Source organism: Lycium barbarum, chromosome 5, assembly GCF_019175385.1.
Source record: "Lycium barbarum isolate Lr01 chromosome 5, ASM1917538v2, whole genome shotgun sequence".
Taxonomy (NCBI): domain Eukaryota; kingdom Viridiplantae; phylum Streptophyta; class Magnoliopsida; order Solanales; family Solanaceae; genus Lycium; species Lycium barbarum.
This window is the reverse complement of record NC_083341.1, coordinates 55,193,667-55,206,667: the sequence shown is the minus strand read 5'-3', so window position 1 is coordinate 55,206,667 and position 13,001 is coordinate 55,193,667. Positions and strand designations below refer to the sequence as shown.

General features: G+C 38.6%; 1 long non-coding RNA gene across 1 annotated transcript; it reads right to left on the bottom strand.

Moving 5' to 3' along the window:
- Positions 1 to 1,018: 1,018 nt before the first annotated feature.
- On the bottom strand, positions 1,019 to 2,868 carry LOC132642475 (uncharacterized). The gene is made up of 3 exons (XR_009583187.1): positions 2,635 to 2,868; positions 2,178 to 2,227; positions 1,019 to 1,571 (listed from the first exon to the last, which is right to left on the bottom strand). It is a non-coding gene; the product is annotated as an uncharacterized LOC132642475 (long non-coding RNA).
- Positions 2,869 to 13,001: the final 10,133 nt, after the last annotated feature.

Here is a 13,001-nt window from a genome sequence, read left to right as displayed (position 1 = left end):
TAGGGGGTGTCCACATTGATGGATCTGCAACCCGGAGACTCTTCATTATTACTTGTCTTATCTGTTATTGTGAGACAATATTTTCTATTTTGAGACTTGTACTTATTCTAGACTAGTTGATGTAGTAGTGGATCTTGTACTGCCTTTAGACCAGATTCCTTGGGATTGTATCAGTATCGTATTCCGCACTTATTTATATTTACGTTGAGACTTATATTCTATTATCCTATTTACTTCATTGTTTTTGAATTAATGATTTGGGAAAAGGGTTCGCCGACAAAGGTAGAAAATGGTAGGTGTCAGTATGACTATGCGACTTTGGGTCGTGACAATTACCATTTGCCATACGGGCTATCATTGTTACCATTTGCCACACAGCCTATCATTGGTACCATTGTCACACAGGCTATCATTCTTTCCAATTGCCACACAGGATTTCATCACTTTATGACCATCATAACCAATCATGTAGGTAAATGGATGATATGTCAATGCTTAGAATTAAATACAATAACATCACGACTGATGGAACCGTTAGAATGTATATCATGAATCCCGAACACAACTCAAGTCATTAACATATAAACTTTCCCTTTAGTGAGATAAGTGAGATATCAAGTGACTAGGTAAATCAATCAACAATCACAACTTATTAGCAAACATGGCGACAAGCCCACATAACAACATCCATACCAAGCCTGTGGATTTATCACAACAACCATGCTCGAAGGTCTATCATGCTTTCCCCGTCAATATCTACCATTACACACGATTCTCTAATTGGAGTCTAACAATGGTAAGCCGTAACCTACCTCAAAGGCTGAACGAGAGTCATGAACAATCAAGCCAACGCCTTCCCTTTGCGGAGAGCCTTTGAATGATCGAAGTCTATCAAATAAGTACTCTACGTTAGAATACAAATCTAAGGATACCCATATTTTTTTGGTAAATAACTTGTGTTATTACCAAAAGTGAATCAGTTAAGACCATAGGGAGAAAACATGCTACTGGACCCAGTCCCAGTAGTCAGTTCAAGCTTCAAGACAAGATAAACAAACATCCCACTACAATGGACTACACAGGATAAGAATTGTAATTCTCCAACCACCTTACAACCTGAGGTTCACTATGTCACGACCCAAACCGATGAGTCATGATGAGTGCCCGACCTCTACTGACCAGACACTCTTATACTTGTACCTGGATCTCACTGAACAACAGGATGGTCCATATATGACTTATAACTGAACTATATCGACTCCTGTAAGAGCAACATACTAGTCTCTGTATCAAGAACTCACAACCAATATACATACATACAAGCTGAAGATAACGATGCAAGCCGACTAGGCCGCTACATTGACTGTACAACAAGAAGAAGCCGACAAGGCTACATAACATCCCAACTACATACAACTGTCTACAGACCTCTAATGGAGTACAAAACTGTAGAAAGGACGGGACAGGGCCCCGTCATACCCCTATATACATCTCAAAATAGCATACCAAAATAGACTCCAGCTCCGAATCAAGTGGAGTGCACTGACTACTGCTGGGTGGAATACCTGAACCTGCAGGCATGAACGCAATCCCCCGAGAACAGGGGAGTCAGTACGAATAATGTACCGAGTATGTAAGGTATAAGAACAACATATACATAAGAATTATGAAAGATATCTGAAACATGAAAGCTAATCTCAACATATACTCTGGGTAACTGAAGGTGCCTCTGCAGCGTATGATATGCATGCTTCCTTTCAAAACTGTATACATATATCATAGTTTATCTGCTAATGCTGTGGAACGTACAACTCGATCCATATATCATGTCATCCCTCGTTCGGGGTAATCTCGTAATCTTTCCACTGCAATGGTGTGCACATCTGGGTGCCTGCCCGACCGACTATAGTGCGGCGCGGTGTAAGAAAATAGCTATACATATATACATGCATGAACGACTCATAAAAAGGATACTCTGAACTCTTCTGAGTAATATGAGAGCTAATATACCAATACAATAAATCTCTGGGAACTGTAAATATGGAACATATGAAGTCAAGGATACAATGAATCCTATATTGTCTAGGAATAGAGTCTTTGGAACTCGCTCGTTTACTTCTTTCATTCGTATCATAAGGATCATGCCAAAATGAAAGAAAGGTATAACCTTAACATACCTTGTCTTAGCTCAACAGCTCAAGAACTCAACTCGTATCTACTCCTCGACCTATAGGATAACAGTAATGATACTATCGTTAACCATACAAACGATTCTCTTAATCGTATAACAAAAATTTAACTTATCCTAAAACAAACTGGGCAGCATTTCCCCTGATCTTCTCATTTCCCCAACTCCATATATCAACAGCAACAACCTAACAACATACCACAACTATACTGACACTATCGTCAAGCAATCAAAGAGCGACAAGCTCCCGAAGCTTTATACAATGGTGTACTCCACACCCGACCTCCTTTTAGCAGCAAACAAGCTCTACACGAGCTACCGAACCCCCACCAATCTACATACAATAAGAAGACAACCCATAACCTATTTATACAATTACTATGACTTGAACTCACGGCTTCCGATCATCGTCCCGTGAGCTCTTAGCAAAAACGTTAAAAACGTACCTTAGATGCTCAATTACTCAAGTCCGAATTTAGAGACTTGACATCGAAATGGCAATTCTCCACCGTGAGTAGAAGATATAATGCTCGTAGATGATTTGGGGCTTACTAACAGAACCTTATTTTTGATGGAATATTTCACTAAAACTAATGATATTGAGAGTTGTATCTATATTCTTTCATAAACAGCTGGTTGCGTTCTTCAGTTTGGTTTTTGGGCAGTCGGTTGAGGTTATCAATATCCTCAAAAGTTTATCCATAAGCTATTAGAAGTAAAATAAATAAATGATTTCATTCCTTAACTAGTAAGAACTCTCTATCTCAAATATATTCTTAATTGATTAGCCAGCAAGTCTAATAAATTGATTGGCCAGCAGCTCTAATAGGAACGGTGGGACTACATTAGAGATGACTAGGAACTTCTATATAAATATAAAATATGCAGATTCTATCATATCTAGGTAATGCTTTAATAATTTACCCCTTTTGTTTTTGGTATAACCAATTCATAAAACGTCCACTATAAACAAAGTTAAAAGATATACTAATATTTTATATAGATTAAAACATCCAGAAAATATATTTTATCAAATTCTAATTTTTCCAATCAAATACAATAAGTATAAATGTTTGTACTATTAATTCTTGAAACGGTAAAAGACAAATTTTCTTGTGAGAAAACAATTGCTATCTTTATAATAAAGAAAATCTCATTTATAAACTTCCTCGTATCATGTGTATAATTTAAAACGTATCAAAAAGGTAGTAATATCAATAACTATGTAAGATCATAATTATCAAGCTTTTACTAAAATGTTGCACTTTAAAGAAGAAACCATATCAAAGTAATATCTAACGGTATCAAGGTTGTCGTACTTACAGAGTCTTATACTAAAATTGTCATAAACCCTTTATAACCTCAGGTATGACCTTAGCTCCTTTCAATTCCTATGGTCTTTATAACACATCCTAACTCAAAGGTACGGGGCATTACACACTATTAGCCTTATAGTGAATCTCCTGAAAGATGAGTCTAACCAGTGTCTTTGGTTGTTGTTGTTTATGCCGAAAGACCCTCATATTCCTCTCCTGCCAAATGTGATACACTGCTGCTGCAAGCATCATCCTCTACACTTGGGCTCGTGGGTATCTGCTTTTTGCCATTGCTCTGCCCAGACCAACTCCTCATCCTAGTTCAAAGGGTCTATGCCAATTTGCATCCACTTCAACAAGCTCTTCCATATGAAAGCTAAAACATTGCATTCAAAAAATAGGTGTGCAATACTCTCATTTTTCTGCTCACATAGAGAACAATCCAGATTTGAGGTAACACCCCATTTGTGCAGTCTATCCCTAGTGGAGAGTCTTCTGTGAACAGTCTGCATCAAAAAAAATATCCACTTAGGTAGTCCCAAGTTGTTATAAGTGAGTTTCCTCCAAGTCACTTTCTTAAACTGCCCTCTAAGCTTTGTATAGAACATCTTTGTAGAGAATGTAGGCATATCCAAAATGTCAACAACCTCATAATCTACTCGACTGAAAAACTTTGTTGCTTTTCAATATTTTTTGGATGATCCGGGATGCCTGTTTAAGCACCTCCTCCAGCATGTTCCTATTTCTACCATAGTAATTGTGGATCCACCTTACCCATAGCTTGTTTTATTTTTTACAAATGTCTTATAGTAGCTTACATATTGCAGCTTTGTTCCACGGGGAGATGTCTAGAATATTTAATCCACCAGCTGACTTAGGAAAGCATAGAGCATCCTATTAGATATTGCAGATCCACCAGTCCATAAGAGACTTCCATAAGTTTCTTCTATCACTTTAATAACTTCCCTTGGAAGGACAAAGATTTGGGCCCAGAAAACTTGGATAGAAAAAAGAAAAGTTTTTATCAACTAAGCTCTACCTGCGTGGGAACTAAATCTTGTGGTCCAAGACTCTATCCTATTGAGAATTCTATCCAGAAGTGGTTGACATTGGAGAATGGAGACTTTTTTAGTATGAAGGGGTGGACCTAAATATCTGAAGGGCAGTTCTCCCAAACTAAATCCAAGGATATCTTAGATTTTCTGTTGGACAATGGGGGATATACCAGCACAGTATATGGAGCTTTTAGTGGGGTTGGCAATAAGCCCTGAAGCTCTAGAAAATTCCTGAAACTTAGCAAACAGAGTTTATACTGAGATTACATCACCTCTACAGAAGAGAAGGATATCATCAGCAAAGCCTAACTGGACAATGTTCAAGCTGCTACACTTGGGATGGAACTTGGATTGAGGTTTCTGATTAGTAACTTTCGATACCTACTAAGGTATTTGTAACAACCAAACACATTTTTTACCCTTTTATCCCCGATGACCCTTCCCGAGCCCATGAGTACGATTTGGATCCCTGGGGATGGGTGGTATAATTTTTGAGATGATCGGGCGAGGTTTACTATGACTGTTGCAAATTAGCGCTTTAAAGTGAAAAACATTTGACCAGTAGTTGACTTTTAAGTAAACAGACCTTTTTTAGAAATTCGTCGTTTTCAAGAGGTCTGGATGGTTGACTGTGACTTGGTAGGATGTTCATTTCAGTTCCTAAGGCATTTTAGAGCGTTTTGGGTTATTAGTTGGAAAGGTGGTATTTGGCCATTGGGTGTTGACCCTTTCAAATAGACCTTCATAGGGAATTCCGAGACCACAAGTGAGTCTGTAGCGTATTTTTATGTGTGAATGCATGTCTGGTTTATGTCTGTGAGGTCTTGGGTGATTGTCAGATTTCTAAAGTGTGTTGGTGAAAAATCAAAAATTCTGGTGTTTGGTGTCCGCTTTAGCGGTACCAGATCCGCCATAGGGGGGTCTTGATCCGCTATAACGAGAAGTTGATATTCGATTGGGGCACCACAGCGGACAGGAATCCACTGTGGCAGATGCGCAGTAGTGGAGCTGTTGGCACAACCCCGCTGTAACGGAGTCAATACCGCTGCAGCGAGGTGACGGGTTTCTAGAATCATTAAATGCTAGGATAAAACCCTTAACTCTCTATCAACTCATTCATTACTTTCTAAACATTCTTGAGACAAATTGGAGAGTTCTTGGCTGATTCTTCCTTGTGGTAAGTCTCCTAATCTAGCATTCATTATTTTAACCTTCATACGCTTGAATTCATGCTAGAAAACCATTAGAATCTAAGGGGAAAAAATGGGTTTTGATGATAACTTCTTGAAATGAGTTCTAATCTTTCTAAATGGATATTGTTGGTGGGTTTGACTAATCTAATCATAGAATCTGATGGTTTCACAGCCAATAGGCTTGAATCTTCAATTTGTGTTGATTAATTTAAAAGTTGAAAAATTAGGGTTCATACTCAAATAGGGGGTTTTCACTGGAATCTCGAAATTGGCCTATTTTTGAGTTATTTTAGCAATTTATTAGTAGGATTGAACTCCTAGAATGTTGAATTGCATATCTCACTTTCAAAATTACCATTTTACCCTTGTGTGCCTGTTTCCTCTTTCCTCCATAGTTGAAATTGATTCGAAAAATAAGTATAGCAATATGGGTGTTGTTCTTCGTTATTTCTAATATAGAATTTGATTGTGATTAGACTTTGAGTATTTGGAGGCGCTACGAAAGGGTAAAGCTTAGGTGTGATTGTTCGTGGCTCCTGCTCAGCTACCAGGTAAGTTACAGTTTACCTTATGGTTAAACGTCAGTTAGCAAAGCATATGTAGAGTTAGTGATTGTTGGAGAAAGCATGTTACGCTTTCGGGTATAAAGTTGAGATGGATTACTTAGGTTAGTACTATTTGATTGTGGCTTGTTGCCTTGTTGTGATCTATTGTTGCCACGTGTGTGATACTAGACTTGATGATTAGTCATTTTATCATGATTGTGAAATAGTATCTCTCATTGTTGAGTATCGCCTTGTAAAGAGGAAGGAATTGATATTGAGATTGTTATTGTGATATGTGTCCATGTGTGGCACTATTTGGTATAGATATAGTCTTGTTGACATTGATATCATGCATGCATTCATACTTATATATTGGCACCGGGTTGCCTATCCCGCAACATCTATTGGACTAGGTTACACGTTCTGCAACATATATTGGACCGGGTTGCACGTTCTGCAACATATATTGGACCTGGTTGCTCGTTCCGTAACATATATTAGATTGGGTTGCACGTTCCACAACAAATATTGGATCAATTTTGCGCCACAGCAAGTATCTGGACTTTGCGGGTCCCCCATAGGTCATGACCATCGAGGCGTGGAGGTATTCTGCCCGGAGAGTGTGTGTAACATGGCATTGCATGATATTCATATTTACATATTAGTACTGTTGGATTTGGACTTGGTACTTGTACTTGTGGTGATACTCAGACTTAGTGATCTGTACTTTCGGAGGGATTTGGACTTGGTATTTTGTACTTGTGGTGACATTCAAACTTGGTATTTTGTGATTGTGATTCCGATCTTGGACTGTGTTGGTTGTACTTATTTGTGAGCATGTCTATCTTTCGATCTCTTACTTATATATATGTTAGCTAGCTGTCGGCCTATGATACCTACTTAGTATGTGTTTTTGTAGTGATTCTATCCTACTGCATTCATTTATAAGTGCAGAGTATATGGCTGGATGGACTTCTGAGGCATCGCTGACGAGTATCTAGGGTGAGCATATGGCCGGTTCCGCAGCCCGGATGACTCCTCTCATTCTACTTGTCTTGTTCGCTATTTTTGAGACAATATTTCATTTTGAGACTATGTATTTAGACTTTTAGTTATGTAGTGGCTCTTGTATGGCCTAGATAAGATTTTGGGATTGATATAATATTTTCGTACTAATTTACTTATCTGTTTCAGACTTCTTAGATATTTATGTTGGTTGGGTTATATTATTGTTTTTCGAATGACAATTAAGGGACGGGTTTGCCTACCAAGTGAGAAAAGAGTAGGTGCCCGCACGTTCCCTGATTTGGGACGTGACCGTATTCCATGACAAGAACAAAAAGAAAGATGACAGGGGATCACCTTGTCTCAGCCCTTTTTTTTTTTTTGCCTCCAAAGGACTAGTACGCTGACCATTATTGACTATGGAGTCGGAGACAGACTTGACACACACCATAATCTACGCTAAAAGGCTCTAGGAAAGTGTAAAGTAGTTAGAATTTGTTCTAGGAAGACCCACTCCATAGAATCATAGGCCTTTTGCATATCAATCTTCACCATACATCTAGGAGAGACCTCTTTCCTACCATACCCCTTCACTAGTTCATGACTTAAGAGAATGTTATCAATTATAACCCTGCCTGGTACAAAGGCAGCTTAGCCAGAGTCAATTAAACTAGCCATCACTGGTTGTAGCCTCTTAGTAAGAACCTTAGAGATTAACTTATAAAGCATGGTACAACAAGAAATAGGCCTATACTCTTTGAGAGTTGAAGGATGTTGTACCTTGGGTATAAGTGTGACAATAGTGCAATTAATGGCTTTGAACATCTTTCCCTTCTCCATTATATCTATCATTGCTTTTGTTACTTCAACTTCAATAGTGGGCCATGTCTTTTTGAAGAAAAAGGCATTATACCTATCACAGGGGCTTTAAGATCAACAATATCCTTCAGGGCCAATGTCATCTCAACATAAGTGATAGGGGCTATAAGATGCAGCTACTATTCCTTTTTCAGTACAAGACCATTAGACATGATGCTAGGGTCTATAACAAGCAGCTATGGTGCACATGATCCCAATAGTTTTTTATAGAACCTAGTAATCTCTTCTGCTACCTCCTCCATATTTCGTACAATGTTCCTAGCACTGGTCACCAGTCTCTTTATGTGGTTCTTGAAAATTCTGTTTTTCAAGCTAGCATGGAAATATGCAGTGTTTGAATTTCCTAGTCTTAGCCGTTGTACCGTTCATTTCTGCATGAGGATACTTTCTTCTACCATAATCCATTTTTCCGAACTAAGCTTGAGCTCCTTTTCTTGAACAAACAACCGTTGATCATCATATTTATTCCTTAGCTGTTGTTGAACGTCCATGAGTTGTTACCTTATGGCATTTATTTGATGATCAACCTATGGATAGGCAGTGACATTAAGTCTTTTCAGTTTCATCTTCATATATTTCAATTTTTTCCGTAGCTTCTCCATTGGAGCTCGTGTAACTGACGTTTCCCATGCCTGTTGTACTATCTCCTAAAACTCACTATAAGAAGCCAGGTGGTTGAGGAATTTGAATGGTCTAGGGCCTTCCTACTGATGATGTATCAACACACAACAAGAAATAATCAGAAAAGTAGAGGTCCTATACTACCATATCCAAATGAGGAAACTTTGATATCCAATCATGATTCACCAGAGCTCTATCTATTTTACTATGGACACGAGAATTTGTCCAAGTAAAAAATCTACCCACTATTTTCATCTCCTCTAGACTTGTGTTTGTTAAGCATTGAGCAAAATCTCTAACCTTACTATCCACACCTGACTACCAATCTGTCTTCACCTCTAAGTACAACATTGAAGTCACCCATTATTAGCTATGGATGAATGACCATAGTGCTTAAGTTCTCCAGTTTGTCCCATAACCATTTTCTGTCTGCAACAATATGCAATGCATATGTAGCAGTGAAATAAAATTTGGCATATATCCCGTTCACTTCCACTAGGCAATGCATGAGCTGGGTATGAGTATTCAACACAGTAATATCCACCACCCTTGGATTCCACAATAGCCAAATCCTTTCTCTATCAGTGTTAAGGTAATTGTGTTGCCATTCTCATCCGCGTACCACTTTCTGGATGATATTACAAGCCTTTTTTTATTGACCCTTTGTTTCCTTATAGCTATAATATCTATGTTCTCTCTCTTTATGACCTTTGGGAACTCTTTATACTTAAACAACTTATTGAACCCCCCATGAGGCAATATTTATTGAGAAATGTTGGGGGGTTTGGGACTCTTGACACCACCTCTTCTACTACATTTCCCCATTTCAGCTTTATCAAAGTCCATTTGTATAATCTGTTGGGGGGTATTATTGCTCAGGGGATTGAGATTGTGTGTTTCAATCTGATTTCCCTGAGCAATAGCAGCTTTGCCTTTATCTGGTGGGTTCTCTTTCCCTTAAGGCCTCATGTTTCTAGGTCTGTTACCATCTATAGGTTTTTGTTTAGTAGGGCCAGTGCTAAGATGAGCGTGCACCTGTTTATCCTGCATATTAGCAGTAGTGTCACCCTTTGATGCCTAAACTTGTTGTTATTTCTTTGGTATCCTTATTGGAGCTTCTTCAATTTCTTTAGGTTTGGGTTGAGGTGGCTTGCACATATGCCCAATTTGACAAAAAGTCTAGCAATACTAAGGTTTCCAATCATACCTTATATCCTGATCAAATATTGCACCCTGAAGGTCCATTACTTTGATAAAATTCGGCAAAGGGACAGTGACATTGATTTCTATGAGCACTCTAGCATAAGAAATTCTTTCAAGCTTCTTGGTACATTCATCAGCACATATGGGGGTCCCCAAAAGGCTGGAAACCCTTCTTAGAGATTTAGGGCCCAAGCACCAGGGAGAGATTCAAAAACCTTACCCACAATGGGATAAGTTTAAGCATCACATTTTTGAAATTGAAACTAATCGTCCATGGTTTCGCTTTGACCGACTTATTATTTATCGTGTGAGGTCCAGTGAGTAGTATCATAGCTCTATCATCAGTGGAGTGAAAATTCACGACAAAATATCCTTCATTATGGTAGTAGATTTTAAGGTTTTGGCTGAACTTACCCTGACTTTGAAGGAACCTTGCTACCGTAGCTTTTGTTAGAGATTCTCCAATTACATACGGAATCATAGAATTTTTCCATATTGTAGCTTCATTTGTCACCTTATCCTTGTCTAATTGCCTTATTTTTACACCATCCTTTATGATCGGAGGGACGTATTTCTAATCCATTCCCTTAGACGCCATGGTATTACCTTGAAACAGAGTTACCTAGAGTTTTTCAGTACCTTTTTTAGTCGGCATCTCTAGATTCCTCTGTGACACTACTGATGCTTGTGATTGTTCCATTGGAGCAGTAAGCGTTACTTTCCCTGATTCTGTAATAGATACCAAATCACTCTTCTCCAATTCAGCGACCGATTGTAATGACCCGTTTAGTCGTTACTGCTTTTTCGATGCTTTTGGCCCTTCCCCAAGCTTGTTTAGCTCATATTTGACCCAAGAGGACAGTTGCCACACTTTTTGAGGTGTTTGGTTATGATTTGGGTGACTTTTTGGGAAATTTAGGCTTAAAACGAAAAACGATTGACTTAAAGTTAACTTTTAGGTAAATGGACCTTTATTAGAAATCTGTCAATTCCGAAAGGTCTGGATGGTCATTTAGAACTTGTGTGTATATTTATTTTGGTTCCCAATGCACTCGGGTGCATTTAGGAACTTGGGTTGGGAAGTTAATTTTGAGATAACGGGGATTGACTCGGTCAACGAGACATCCGTTAAGAATTTTGAGGCCACGAATGCGCTCGTAGTGTGTTTTTATGTGTGTCTACATATTTGGTATGTCAGCAGATGGCCTTGAGAGATAGTTAGAAATTCGGGTTGAGAATGTGAAATCTTGGGATTTTCTGGTGTCTGGTGCCCGCTTTGGCGGCACAAGCACCGCGGGAGCGGTACAGCTAGAGCGGTGACCCTGCTGCTGAAGTGGCTCATGTAATTTTGGCATGACCGTTAGAGTGCTCATGGGACCGCCTAAGTGGTGCCGCTGAAGCTGTCTGCTGGTCGTGGAAGCGAGTGTCGGGCAGTTAATTTCATTAATTGAAGTGTTAAAAGCCCCAAGTCCCTCATTTATTACTATTCCAAAATCTGAGCTATTGGGAGAAATTCAAGGTGATTCTTGGGGAAAAATATTAGTGGTAAGTCATTCTATCTTCCTTCCTATTCCATAATTTCATTATCATCTTAGGATTTCATTATCATGCTAGTTCACTAAGAATTTTAAAATTAAAAGAGGGTTCAATGAGTTCTTCTTCGAGGCTTTGTAATCTTGATTTATTGGTTGGGTTAGCTTCTTTAAGAATTGATTTGACGATTAGAATCCTTTATTTCATAAATTATTCCTAATTATTGGGTAATTTATGGAATTGGAAGTTAGGGTTGATACCCAAATTTGGGGGTTTTGCCTAGAACTTGAATTTGAGTAAATTGTTGGTTATTCTAGCTTGATATTGATGGGAATTGATCACCTAGAGCTTTAATTTCATGTAGGAACCCTTAGATTCCTAATTTCACTCTAAGTTCATAAAACCCATTCTATGGGTTGGGGATTTGGGTCTTGAATAGAAGTAAGGTTTGATCGATGTTCTTCTTGATTCTAGTTTCTTGATTTGAATATGCTTAGAATTCCTTTATCTCGAGGCTCAAAGGAAAGGAAAGGCTAAGGTGTGATTGTGGAGACCTTGCTGTTCGGCCTTCCCGGTAGGTTAGACTTCATTAAGCGATGCATATATTTAGATGATACTGTCAGAGGATGCTTGTAAACCTTTGAATATGAAGTTGGGTTGGATATTGTCTTAGCTTTGGCCTTGTTGTGTAATTGGAGTTAGCCACCCTATTGTGTTGTGACTTATCTTGTTCTATTATTGTTGGTTCGATGCTCTTGATTATGATATTGTAGTATCTTACTTATTGTCGTTTGAGATGAGGATATCGATTCTATTATGGCTTATTGTGTAGCCTTTCCATGATATTATTGGTCTGCCCATACGTGGTACTTTTGATATTGATTTGATATTGACATTGAACTCATACATTGCATGCATTCTCATCCTTTATGATATAATATTGATACATTGATGATACTTAAGGAAGCACTGTTATGAGCTAGGTTCAATTGGATTAGAGTGATGTAAGGACCGATGTCCGATGTTTACCCCGGAATCGAGGATGAGTGCTTGTAGCGATTGTCAAGGTTGTTGCCGGAATCGTGAGGTAGCGATTGCCGTGGTTATTGCTAGAATCGTGAGGTACATAGACTTCACGTGTCCCCTATAGGTTGTGCTGCCGAGATGTTATGTTCCATCATTGGAGTTCATGTGTACGGTGCATATGCATTGCACTCATATTCCATACATTATTGCATTGCATTGTACTATGGCTTCTATTGTGATATTCTTATGATGTACAGGTTCGGATTGAATATATTGAGACTTGGCATATTTGGGTTTAGATGCTATAACATAGTTGATGACGTGTACTTGGTTACGAGCTCGTGTGTGACTTATACCTTGTCGATTTACCTGTTTATCTTACTTTATTGAGTTGATATATGTTAGCTAATCTTAGTTGGCCTATGATACCTACATGT